The 14,102-nt window shown below is 48.5% G+C and overlaps 1 pseudogene; it reads right to left on the bottom strand.

Moving 5' to 3' along the window:
- The window catches only part of LOC135530778 (plexin-B2-like), a 67,134-nt pseudogene extending 53,777 nt beyond the window's left edge, over window positions 1–13,357 (bottom strand).
- Between the last annotated feature and the right edge of the window lie 745 nt (window positions 13,358–14,102).

Genomic DNA, 14,102 nt, shown 5'->3' with positions numbered 1-14,102 from the left:
ACACAGGACCCCCCCACCACACACACACACACACACACACACACACACACACATACCAGGGTTTCTGCTAGCTGGTTATAGCTGGCTTTTGGACCATTAAGAATCTGACCCAGAGTCTGTTTGGAATAGGCAATTTCTTTCTTGCACAGAATCACAAGCTAACCAATAGGTCAACTGTTCTATTGTGGGGGATATTAGATTGACAGGCTGGTGATTCTGCTGTTCTTTACTCGTCTTGTTGTCTGAGGAAAGGTCGGCGTGGACAGTTATTCTCTCATCTTCACCGTGAGCATCGTTGCATGTTCTGTTATGACAAAGTACCATAATGTAAATGTGATTTCTGTCATTCTGAGCACCGTGGGTGGACGCCCTAATCAGGTTACCACCCTAACCCTAACCACCCAATGCATATGGGCCCGGTAAACTTCTCAAACGTCTTAAATTATAATACTTCCTGTCAAATATCCAGCACCACATTTTCCTGACAAAAACACTGACATGCACGTATGCACACACAATCCGCACACAACATAGCTCTTAACTCCATACTGGCAGCCTCTCAAACTCAGTATGAAAACAGATGGGTGGAGAGACAGAGAGAGTCAGAGTACTGGCTGGAGGTGAATGTCTTTGGGACTGAGGGAGAAGACTTGTACTGCTCATGTGGGGCGCTGGGAAGTAAAACCTGTGTTGTCTCAACTAGAGGTGGATATTACTGACCTCATAACCCTTGAAGTTGAACTTTAACCCCTCATTAAAGGTGAACTCTTCCTCCGTGTGTTTCATGAGCTCCGTGCCAATTTTAAACGTGTGATCCTGGAGAGAGAGAGAGAGAGAGAGAGAGAGACAGAGACCCACACAGGACAGACAGAGACACACACACACACCACAGGACAAGAGATACACACACGGGACAGAGATACACACACGGGACAGAGATACACACAGGACACAGAGATACACACAGGACACAGAGATACACACACGGGACAGAGATACACACAGGACACAGAGATACACACAGGACACAGAGATACACACGGGACAGAGATACACACGGGACAGAGATACACACGGGACAGAGATACACACACGGGACAGAGATACACACGGGGCAGAGATACACACGGGACAGAGATACACACGGGACAGAGATACACACGGGACAGAGATACACACGGGACAGAGATACACACGGGACAGAGATACACACACGGGGCAGAGATACACACGGGACAGAGATACACACGGGGCAGAGATACACACGGGACAGAGATACACACGGGACAGAGATACACACGGGACAGAGATACACACGGGACAGAGATACACACGGGACAGAGATACACACGGGACAGAGATACACACGGGACAGAGATACACACGGGACAGAGATACACACGGGACAGAGATACACACGGGACAGAGATACACACGGGACAGAGATACACACGGGACAGAGATACACACGGGACAGAGATACACACGGGACAGAGATACACACAGGACAAGAGAACATGTATATTAGAATGAGTAGAAGTCAGTCAGGCTGTCAGGCACAACGAACCATATTAGATAAACAGTACTGTACATGATCTAATAGTGAATGAGGAAGAAAAGAGGATGTACTCTCATTAGAGGAACAGCCAAGTTAATCATCAATGATAGACAATGACTAAATAGGTGTCTGAAATGGCACCATATTCCCTACAGTAAACCTAAACTGGCACCATATTCCCTGCAGTAAACCCAAACTGGCACCCTATTCCCTACAGTGAACCCAAAATGGCACCCTATTCCCTACAGTGAACCCAAACTGGCACCCTATTCCCTACAATGAACCCAAAATGGCACCCTATTCCCTACTCAAATGGCACCCTATTCCCTAAGTAGTGCACTGTATAGGCAATATGGTGTAATTAGGGGAGCAAGCCTAAGAGCTGTGTCTATCTCACCTTGTAGATGTCCAGGTTCTTCCCTTGGAAGCTGATGGGGATGGGGTAGCCTACAGGGATGAGATGAGGGTCTGGGTTCTCAAACTGAGGACAGCTATCAGCCTGGAGGGAGAACAGAAGGTAGCTGGTTTAATCAGAGAGACAGACAGACAGACAGACATACAAGCAGACATGCATACAGGCAGACATACAGACAGACATACAGGCAGACATACAGACAGGCAGACAGACAGACAGGCAGACAGACAGGCATACAGACAGGCATACAGGCATACAGGCAGACATACAGGCAGCCATACAGGCAGACAGACATACAGGCAGGCACACAGGCAGACAGACATACAGGCAGACAGACATACAGGCAGACAGACATACAGGCAGACATACAGGCAGGCAGACAGGCAGGCGGACAGGCAGGCAGACAGGCAGGCGGACAGGCAGGCGGACAGGCAGGCGGACAGGCAGGCGGACAGGCAGGCGGACAGGCAGGCGGACAGGCAGGCGGACAGGCAGGCAGACAGGCAGGCGGACAGGCAGGCAGGCACAGGCAGGCAGGCAGGCAGGCAGACAGACACACAGACAGACACACAGACAGACACACAGACAGACACACAGACAGACACACAGACACACAGACAGACACACAGACAGACACACAGACAGACACACAGACAGACACACAGACAGACACACAGACAGACAGACACACAGACAGACAGACACACAGACAGACACACAGACAGACACACAGACAGACACACAGACAGACACACAGACAGACACACAGACAGACAGACACACAGACAGACACACAGACAGACACACAGACAGACACACAGACAGACACAGACAGACACACAGACAGACACACAGACAGACACACAGACACACAGACAGACACACAGACACGCAGACAGACACGCAGACGGACACGCAGACAGACAGGCAGGCAGACAGGCAGGCAGACAGGCAGACAGGCAGGCAGGCAGGCAGACAGGCAGACAGGCAGGCAGGCAGACAGGCAGGCAGACAGGCAGGCAGACAGGCAGACAGGCAGGCAGGCAGACAGGCAGGCAGGCAGACAGGCAGACAGACAGGCAGACAGGCAGACAGGCGGAGCTTGCCAGTTGCCACCTATAAGCCAGAAAGTCAGTAACAGATACAAGCTGGATCAGAGACAATAGCTCTTTATCAATTAATCTTCCTTCACTTCCTCACATCCTCTCTTCTGGCCTGCTTTTCAAAAAGTATTGGACCTTCTTCTTGAGGAGGCGGGGAGAGAGGACACAAGGAGTTGTGGAAAGACAAAAGGAGATTGAGCCAAACTGTGTAGTTCACTGAGACAGGGCTTCCTCCTACTTGTTGGGCTTTGACGATGTGAGCTCCATCTACAGAGACATCTCTGTCACTGCAGGTATGGTCCTGGGCATTCCACTGGCACTGCCACTCACTGGTCACACATGCTATACACCTGGGGACAATCAACCAATAGAAGGAAGAGATAAGGAATCAGAGTTTATATAGCCAATGAGAACAGAAATCCCCAAAGGTGTTCCGTGTAAAATGACTGAACAGAATAACTGTCAGAAAAGCGTCATTAACGGGTCGTCTCCATAAAGCAGTGGTCACCGACGGGTCCATCTTCAAGGCATTCCTAGTCGACCACCTTGCACTCCTATCGTACAGTTCTGCTGGGTAGGCAAAGGGTTCCAACCATTTCATTTGTCTGAAGGGACAAACTCCACAACCAGAGAAAGACTGTCAAAGAATACAGCAAGCAGTTGCTGTTTATATGAGTTCTTTAAGCTTTTATTCAGTACTGTCAACACTGTTTTTATGAGTGAGTTCTTTAAGCTTTTATTCAGTACTGTCAACACTGTTTTTATGAGTGAGTTCTTTAAGCCTCTATTCAGTACTGTCAACGCTGTTTTTATGAGTGAGTTCTTTAAGCATCTATTCAGTACTGTCAACACTGTTTTTATGAGTGAGTTCTTTAAGCTTCTATTCAGTACTGTCAACACTGTTTTTATGAGTGAGTTCTTTAAGCTTCTATTCAGTACTGTCAACACTGTTTTTATGAGTGAGTTCTTTTAAGCTTCTATTCAGTACTGTCAACACTGTTTTTATGAGTGAGTTCTTTAAGCTTCTATTCAGTACTGTCAACACTGTTTTTATGAGAGTTCTTTTAAGCTTCTATTCAGTACTGTCAACACTGTTTTTATGAGTGAGTTCTTTTAAGCTTCTATTCAGTACTGTCAACACTGTTTTTATGAGTGAGTTCTTTAACCTCTTGAAACTCTAGGGGCGCTATATCATTTGGATAAAAAGATGTGCCCGTTTTAAGCGCAATATTTTGTCACAAAAAGATGCTCGACTATGCATATAATTGGTAGCTTTGGAAAGAAAACACTGACGTTTCCAGAACTGCAAAGATATTTTCTGTGCGTGCCCTAGAACGTGAGCTACAGGCAAAACCAAGATGAGACGGCATCCAGGAAATTAGCAGGATTTTTGAGGCTCTGTTTTCCATTGTCTCCTTATATGGCTGTGAATGCGAGAGGAGTAAGTCTGCCCTTTCCCAAGGTGTCTGCAGCATTGTGACGTATTTGTAGGCATATCATTGGAAGATTGACCATAAGAGACCACATTTACCAGGTGTCCGCCCGGTGTCCTGCGCCGAAATTGGTGCGCAAAAGTCAGCTGCAAGTATTTTTCCACAGAATTCAGAGAAGAATGCAGGCTTCCACGAACGATATATCAATGAAGAGATATGTGAAAAAACACCTTGAGGATTGATTCCAAACAACGTTTGCCATGTTTCGGCCGATATTATGGAGTTAATTCGGAAAAAGTTTGACGTTGTAGGTGACTGAATTTTCGGTTCGTTTCGGTAGCCAAATGTGATGTACAAAACGGAGCGATTTCTCCTACACACAGACGCTTTCAGGAAAAACTGCGCATTTGCTATGTAACTGAGAGTCTCCTCATTGAAAACATCCGAAGCTCTTCAAAGGTAAATGATTTTATTTATTTGGTTATCTGGTTTTTGTGAAAATGTTGCGTGCTAAATGCTACTCAAAATGGTAAGCTAGCTTAGCATACTCTTACACAAATTAGTCAATTGCTATGGTTCAAAAGCATATTTTGAAAATCTGAGATGACAGTGTTGTTAAGAAAAGGCTAAGCTTGAGAGTAGGCGCATTATTTTCATTTTATTTGTGATTTTCAGAAATCGTTAACGTTGCGTTATGCAAATGAGCCTGAGGCTTTAGTCACGATCCCGGATCCGGGATGGGGAGTTTAAGCTTCTATTCAGTACTGTCAACGCTGTTTTTATGAGTGAGTTCTGTTAAGTTTTTACAAAACATAAATGTGCATCTCCCTACTTCCACTCGTGCTGAGTAGCCGTGTATCAACAGGCCTGCTGTTTAATTATTAGCAGCTCGTCAAGTCTATGTCAATATCCAGGAATATTTCACTTTTCTGGTCATAGGAACATCATGAATTGGAGCATGAGGCAGAAATAATGTGGTGCGACTTGAGTTTGGCCATCAGGTGGATTGGTCAGCCTCACCGGAGGAAAGGAGAAAGCAGGGACTATGAGAGGTGTCCCCTCTCTATTGGTCAGCCTCACCGGAGGAAAGGAGAAAGCAGGGACTATGAGAGGTGTCCCCTCTCTATTGGTCAGCCTCACCGGAGGAAAGGAGAAAGCAGGAACTGGATGCCCTGCTCCCCTCCTCTGCTGAGACTGACCATCAGTCCAGGAAAGGAGAAAAGATAATTATTTCCCCTTTATGCTCAGCTGAGCCGGAGGAAATGATAAAGCAACTGATCTATTCTGTTATCAAAGCCTCACCGGAGGAAAGGATAACATGGACTGAGAAGAACCCCTCTCAGGAAGGCATCAAGCCAATATGTTGTGATAATGTATTAGACCTACTGCAGAAACCTCATTCCTACACAACAGTGTGGAGGACTGTTCTAAGCAGGGACTATGACCCCTCTCTATTATTGTGATAATGTGTCCTGTTTATTGGTCAGCCTCATCACCGGCTAATTATTAAGTCCTGTTTTTAAAGAATATCTGAGGAAAGATCTCAGGGACTATGAGAGGTGATCCCCTCTCTAAAGGTCAGCCTCACCGGAGGAAAGGGAAAGCAGGGACTATGAGGCGTGTCCCCTCTCTATTGGTCAGCACAGTTGTAGGAAAGGAGAAAGCAGGGACTGGACGTCACCTCGAGCCGTGTTGACCAGGATCTTCAGCCTCACCGGAGGAAAGTCTGAAAGCAGGGACTATGAATGTCCCCTACCACAGGTCAGCACTCACTGAGAGGAAAGGATTAGAAAGCAGGACTGGATGCCCTGCTGCGCATCGTTGCCTCTGTTCCGAGACTGACCATCAGTCCAGTAAAATAAACAGATAATTATTTCAAGGCTTATGCTCAGCTGAGAACCCATCTACAAATGATACAACTGATCTATTCTGTTATCAAAGCTCATTTTGAAATATAACATGGTCTGAGAAGAACAGTAGTCAGGAAGGCATAAACCACCCAATGTTGTGATAAGGACCGGGTTAGACCAGTATTCAGAACCCATTCCTACACAACAGTGTTTATTAGGTTACTGTTCTTAGGACCATTATTAAGTCCTGTTTTTAAAGGATATCTAAGTGGTACCGGGGTTGGAAAGTGATCTTGCCTCAGAAAATTGGTGACCAATAAGGGCTTTACTGGCGACCTTACGGCCAGTGTTCCTGGACTCTCCACCCGGTGGCTAAGGACAGTTGTTAGAACTTGTATTCAGAACCCATCTACCACCCAAGAGCTAAGCCGGGGTTGACCAGGATCTTCACCTGCACCGTCCAAAGTCTGAACGGGTTAGACAGAATGTCAGAACCCATCTCCACTGCTCTGAGAGGAAATATTAGCCCGGTCACCTGACTGGTTCTGTATGAATCAAACCCATCTACCACCCAAGGAGCAAAGACAAGGGGTTAGGAAAGTAACAGAACTGATATATCCAGGAGCTTTAAAAACAGTATTCAGAACCCATCTACCACCCAAGGAGCTAAGGACCGGGGTTAGACCAGTATTCAGAACCCATCTACCACCCAAGGAGCTAAGGACCGGGGTTAGGACCAGTATTCAGAACCCATCTACCACCCAAGGAGCTAAGGACCGGGGTTAGGACCAGTATTCAGAACCCATCTACCACCCAAGGAGCTAAGGACCGGGGTTAGGACCAGTATTCAGAACCCATCTACCACCCAAGGAGCTAAGGACCGGGGTTAGGACCAGTATTCAGAACCCATCTACCACCCAAGGAGCTAAGGACCGGGGTTAGGACCAGTATTCAGAACCCATCTACCACCCAAGGAGCTAAGGACCGGGGTTAGGACCAGTATTCAGAACCCATCTACCACCCAAGGAGCTAAGGACCGGGGTTAGGACCAGTATTCAGAACCCATCTACCACCCAAGGAGCTAAGGACCGGGGTTAGGACCAGTATTCAGAACCCATCTACCACCCAAGGAGCTAAGGACCGGGGTTAGGACCAGTATTCAGAACCCATCTACCACCCAAGGAGCTAAGGACCGGGGTTAGGACCAGTATTCAGAACCCATCTACCACCCAAGGAGCTAAGGACCGGGGTTAGGACCAGTATTCAGAACCCATCTACCACCCAAGGAGCTAAGGACCGGGGTTAGGACCAGTATTCAGAACCCATCTACCACCCAAGGAGCTAAGGACCGGGTTAGGACCAGTATTCAGAACCCATCTACCACCCAAGGAGCTAAGGACCGGGGTTAGGACCAGTATTCAGAACCCATCTACCACCCAAGGAGCTAAGGACCGGGGTTAGGACCAGTATTCAGAACCCATCTACCACCCAAGGAGCTAAGGACCGGGGTTAGGACCAGTATTCAGAACCCATCTACCACCCAAGGAGCTAAGGACCGGGGTTAGGACCAGTATTCAGAACCCATCTACCACCCAAGGAGCTAAGGACCGGGTTAGGACCAGTATTCAGAACCCATCTACCACCCAAGGAGCTAAGGACCGGGGTTAGGACCAGTATTCAGAACCCATCTACCACCCAAGGAGCTAAGGACCGGGGTTAGGACCAGTATTCAGAACCCATCTACCACCCAAGGAGCTAAGGACCGGGGTTAGGACCAGTATTCAGAACCCATCTACCACCCAAGGAGCTAAGGACCGGGGTTAGGACCAGTATTCAGGACCCATCTACCACCCAAGGAGCTAAGGACCGGGTTAGGACCAGTATTCAGAACCCATCTACCACCCAAGGAGCTAAGGACCGGGGTTAGGACCAGTATTCAGAACCCATCTACCACCCAAGGAGCTAAGGACCGGGGTTAGGACCAGTATTCAGAACCCATCTACCACCCAAGGAGCTAAGGACCGGGGTTAGGACCAGTATTCAGAACCCATCTACCACCCAAGGAGCTAAGGACCGGGGTTAGGACCAGTATTCAGAACCCATCTACCACCCAAGGAGCTAAGGACCGGGGTTAGGACCAGTATTCAGGAGGACTCACCCTGCTTGTCAGGTGTAGAGGGGATGTTCACAGGGTCAGGGAGGGCACAGATGACCTTCTGGTCCATCACCACAGCTCCACTAGTGTCCGAACCAAACCTGCACTTGATAATGTCAGAAGGGCCGATCTTGGGGAGGGAGGGGATGTAGATTTCAACCTGGACAGGACAAAAACAGAGGTTTTTGAGGAGTGAGAGAGACAGACAGAAACCAAGAGAGAGAAAGAAGCAAGAGAATAAACTTCCTCTTGAATACAAAGAGGTCCATTGAGGAAATGCAATTATGTTTCAAGTCACAGGAATGGTTATGTGACAAAAACTCAAGTTCCTGGAGAGAATTGAGATGAAATGAAGTGAAATAAAGGAAGTGACTGATATTCAGGTCTACAGTTTAAAATGTACACAGTTCATTAATCCAGAACTGTCCCAGAAAACTAATTTATGTCTCTGTGTGTGTGTGTGTGTGTGTGTGTGTGTGTGTGTGTGTGTGTGTGTGTGTGTGTGTGTGTGTGTGTGTGTGTGTGTGTGTGTGTGTGTGTGTGTGTGTGAGAGAGAGAGAAAATGCACTGGAAGGGAGCAGAGCTTAAAGGAATTGACGAGAGTTACACTCAGGATGAATGAATTCAGAATGAAGCAAACCCAGCACAACAGATGAGGGATCTTTCACACTGGAGAAGACAGCTGCCAATGACAGGGAACGTAGACATGTACACTCAACCACTCAGTACCTGCTCGGTCTTCCTACAGCTGAGGTTGGGTGGGTTAAAGGCCTGGATCTGAACACACTGCTGGTTGGGGCTCCACAGCCACGTGTTGTCATCCTCAGCCCTGGGACAGTCTCCCTTCCTGGAACACCTGGAGGAGAAGAGACCAGTCACACCCCGGACTACAGCTAACCCCGGACTACAGCTAACCCCGGACTACAGCTAACCAGGAGTCTGGACTACAGCTAACCCCGGACTACAGCTAACCAGGAGTCTGGACTACAGCTAACCCTGGACTACAGCTAACCCTGGACTACAGCTAACCCCGGACTACAGCTAACCCCGGACTACAGCTAACCCCGGACTACAGCTAACCCGGAGTATGGACTACAGCTAACCCGGAGTATGGACTACAGCTAACCAGGAGTCTGGACCACAGCTAACCAGGAGTCTGGACTACAGCTAACCAGGAGTCTGGACCACAGCTAACCAGGAGTCTGGACCACAGCTAACCAGGAGTCTGGACTACAGCTAACCAGGAGTCTGTACCACAGCTAACCCGGAGTCTGGACCACAGCTAACCCGGAGTCTGGACCACAGCTAACCAGGAGTCTGGACTACAGCTAACCCTGGACTACAGCTAACCAGGAGTCTGGACCACAGCTAACCAGGAGTCTGGACCACAGCTAACCAGGAGTCTGGACCACAGCTAACCAGGAGTCTGGACTACAGCTAACCAGGAGTCTGTACCACAGCTAACCCGGAGTCTGGACCACAGCTAACCAGGAGTCTGGACTACAGCTAACCTGGAGTCTGGACTACAGCTAACCAGGAGTCTGTACTACAGCTAACCCGGAGTCTGGACTACAGCTAACCTGGAGTCTGGACTACAGCTAACCCTGGACTACAGCTAACCGGGAGTCTGGACCACAGCTAACCGGGAGTCTGGACCACAGCTAACCGGGAGTCTGGACCACAGCTAACCGGGAGTCTGGACCACAGCTAACCGGGAGTCTGGACCACAGCTAACCGGGAGTCTGGACCACAGCTAACCGGGAGTCTGGACCACAGCTAACCGGGAGTCTGGACCACAGCTAACCGGGAGTCTGGACCACAGCTAACCGGGAGTCTGGACCACAGCTAACCGGGAGTCTGGACCACAGCTAACCAGGAGTCTGGACCACAGCTAACCAGGAGTCTGGACCACAGCTAACCCGGAGTCTGGACCACAGCTAACCAGGAGTCTGGACCACAGCTAACCAGGAGTCTGGACCACAGCTAACCAGGAGTCTGGACCACAGCTAACCAGGAGTCTGGACCACAGCTAACCAGGAGTCTGGACCACAGCTAACCCGGAGTCTGGACCACAGCTAACCAGGAGTCTGGACCACAGCTAACCAGGAGTCTGGACCACAGCTAACCAGGAGTCTGGACCACAGCTAACCAGGAGTCTGGACTACAGCTAACCCTGGACCACTGCTAACCAGGAGTCTGGACTACAGCTAACCAGGAGTCTGGACCACAGCTAACCCTGGACCACTGCTAACCAGGAGTCTGGACTACAGCTAACCAGGAGTCTGGACCATAGCTAACCAGGAGTCTGGACCACAGCTAACCAGGAGTCTGGACCACAGCTAACCAGGAGTCTGGACCACAGCTAACCAGGAGTCTGGACTACAGCTAACCAGGAGTCTGGACTACAGCTAACCAGGAGTCTGGACTACAGCTAACCAGGAGTCTGGACCACAGCTAACCCTGGACCACTGCTAACCAGGAGTCTGGACTACAGCTAACCAGGAGTCTGTACCACAGCTAACCAGGAGTCTGGACCACAGCTAACCAGGAGTCTGGACCACAGCTAACCAGGAGTCTGGACCACAGCTAACCAGGAGTCTGGACTACAGCTAACCAGGAGTCTGGACTACAGCTAACCAGGAGTCTGGACCACAGCTAACCAGGAGTCTGGACTACAGCTAACCAGGAGTCTGGACCACAGCTAACCAGGAGTCTGGACCACAGCTAACCAGGAGTCTGGACTACAGCTAACCAGGAGTCTGGACCACAGCTAACCAGGAGTCTGGACCACAGCTAACCAGGAGTCTGACCACAGCTAACCAGGAGTCTGGACTACAGCTAACCAGGAGTCTGGACTACAGCTAACCAGGAGTCTGGACTACAGCTAACCAGGAGTCTGGACCACAGCTAACCAGGAGTCTGGACCACAGCTAACCAGGAGTCTGGACCACAGCTAACCAGGAGTCTGGACCACAGCTAACCAGGAGTCTGACCACAGCTAACCAGGAGTCTGGACCACAGCTAACCAGGAGTCTGTACCACAGCTAACCAGGAGTCTGGACCACAGCTAACCAGGAGTCTGGACCACAGCTAACCAGGAGTCTGGACCACAGCTAACCAGGAGTCTGGACCACAGCTAACCAGGAGTCTGGACCACAGCTAACCAGGAGTCTGGACCACAGCTAACCAGGAGTCTGGACTACAGCTAACCAGGAGTCTGGACCACAGCTAACCAGGAGTCTGGACCACAGCTAACCAGGAGTCTGGACCACAGCTAACCAGGAGTCTGGACCACAGCTAACCAGGAGCCTGGACCTGTATCCAGGCCCAGTTCCTCACTGATAGGAGCTCAAGAGAGAAAATAGTCCTGGACCATCTATAACAGGATAAATCAGTACTAAGCTCATAAGACATTTATAAGTTACATTATATTATTAATTGAAAAAATCAATGAGCAGCAGGAAATATTGCAGCTATAACCAATGTTCCCCAAAGAATTGTCTCTGAGCAAATTTCAAGTCTGCTTACGTCCAGCGCACATTACTGTGAACATGGAGGCTGTACCTGCTTTAAGTTACAGTTTTAAACAGTGACTATATAGGCTACTGTGAATATTTGATCATAATGTAGGCCTACCAGAGTGGCCTACCATCAAAAACATGGAGAAAATTCATTGAACACCACACATTTTAACAAGGAAATAGCTGTTCTATCATTCAGCCAACAGTTGCAGCTAATGTGTGGTGTTCAATATAGGTCTACATTCCATGAGACTTCTGAAAAAACATGCAGGGCTTGACATGAACCTGTCCATCCACTTGTCCTTCAGACAAGGAGGGGACTGAAAATGTTGTGTTGATGCAAAAAGCACTTTTCTAAATAAAATGCATTATTATTCCCATACCATTATTACAGAGTATCAGACAAATTATGCTACCCTCTGCCTATTGGCTACTTGGCTTATTCAAGCCCGTCTCAAAATACAACACTGCCCCTTTAAGACAAAAAAAAATCTCATCACCTGACTGGCTTTTTAAAGATGGCTAGAAATGTAAAGGTTGTGTGCTCCTGTAGGAAGCAATCCCTCCCCTATCGTCCCCTATCGTTGACTACAAATGATCTATAACTGGGATAATAACTCACTAACAAGCAAAGAACATGAACAAATGTGCCACATGTGGCTACATGCAGCTGTGATTGGTTAAGGAGCACCAGTCTGTGTAGAGTACAGCTCAGCCGTGCCTGTCCATGTAATAGAATCCGACACCGTGCGTTCTGCCTCGGTATGTTGCATTGAAAGCGTGGATTCAATCACAACTCCCACAGTAAAGGGAAACATTGATAGTGTTAACTGAAAGTCTAGAAAGTTGAGTGAAGTTGAATCTCTGCGCGGGCTGGTATTTCTTCTGCGCGACAGTCCGAGAGGAGCTGCACCCTGCTTAGAGGGAACATTGGCTATAACTGGGACTGTACTCACTTGCCCTGCAGCACACACCAGCCACAGTAGGGGTCTTCCTGTGCCACACAGGACTGGCAGTCTGTCTTCAGGTGGCAGGCCTGCACTGGCACCTTGGTGATCTATGAGCAAAACATAAACGGCTGATTCAAACACGGCTTTGATACGGTACGAACCTAAATGCAAGGAACGCCTCACACTGATGAAAATCTACGCTATGGAATAAAGTTCCACGTTAAGATCACGGCTCACCTTCTTCTCTGTGGTGATGTAGAGGTGTGTGAGGCTGGTGTCAAACAGCAGGTTCTTGTTGACCTTGTCCCCGGTGTTCTCCCCAGGGGCGCGGCCGTACACCTCTGGACTGGTCGACAGGTGCAGCTTCAACACCTACGTTACACGAGCAGAAAGAAGACAGAGGCCGGGTCGATGCAGAAGACGTTAGTCAACTATTAAGTCAGAGCAGCCTATTGAATAACATTACAGCAGGACGACTTTCTGTTCAGCAGACGCTCGTGCAGAGCAACTTTAACTTTAACTAAGGTAGGTGAGACCAACCACATATCACAGTCAGTGCATTTAACTTTTAACTAAGGTAGGTGAGACCAACCACATATCACAGTCAGTGCATTTAACTAAGGTAGGTGAGACCAACCACATATCACAGTCAGTGCATTTAACTAAGGTAGGTGAGACCAACCACATATCACAGTCAGTGCATTTAACTAAGGTAGGTGAGACCAACCACATATCACAGTCAGTGCATTTAACTAAGGTAGGTGAGACCAACCACATATCACAGTCAGTGCATTTAACTAAGGTAGGTGAGACCAACCACATATCACAGTCAGTGCATTTAACTAAGGTAGGTGAGACCAACCACATATCACAGTCAGTGCATTTAACTAAGGTAGGTGAGACCAACCACATATCACAGTCAGTGCATTTAACTAAGGTAGGTGAGACCAACCACATATCACAGTCAGTGCATTTAACTAAGGTAGGTGAGACCAACCACATATCACAGTCAGTGCATTTAACTAAGGTAGGTGAGACCAACCACATATCACAGTCAGTGCATTTAACTAAGGTAGGTGAGACCAACCACATATCACAGTCAGTGCATTTAACTAAG

The sequence above is a fragment of the Oncorhynchus masou genome, unplaced genomic scaffold (assembly GCF_036934945.1).
Source record: "Oncorhynchus masou masou isolate Uvic2021 unplaced genomic scaffold, UVic_Omas_1.1 unplaced_scaffold_1416, whole genome shotgun sequence".
Classification (NCBI taxonomy): domain Eukaryota; kingdom Metazoa; phylum Chordata; class Actinopteri; order Salmoniformes; family Salmonidae; genus Oncorhynchus; species Oncorhynchus masou.
Note: the sequence above shows the minus strand (reverse complement) of the source record. Positions and strands in the feature narration are given on the sequence as shown.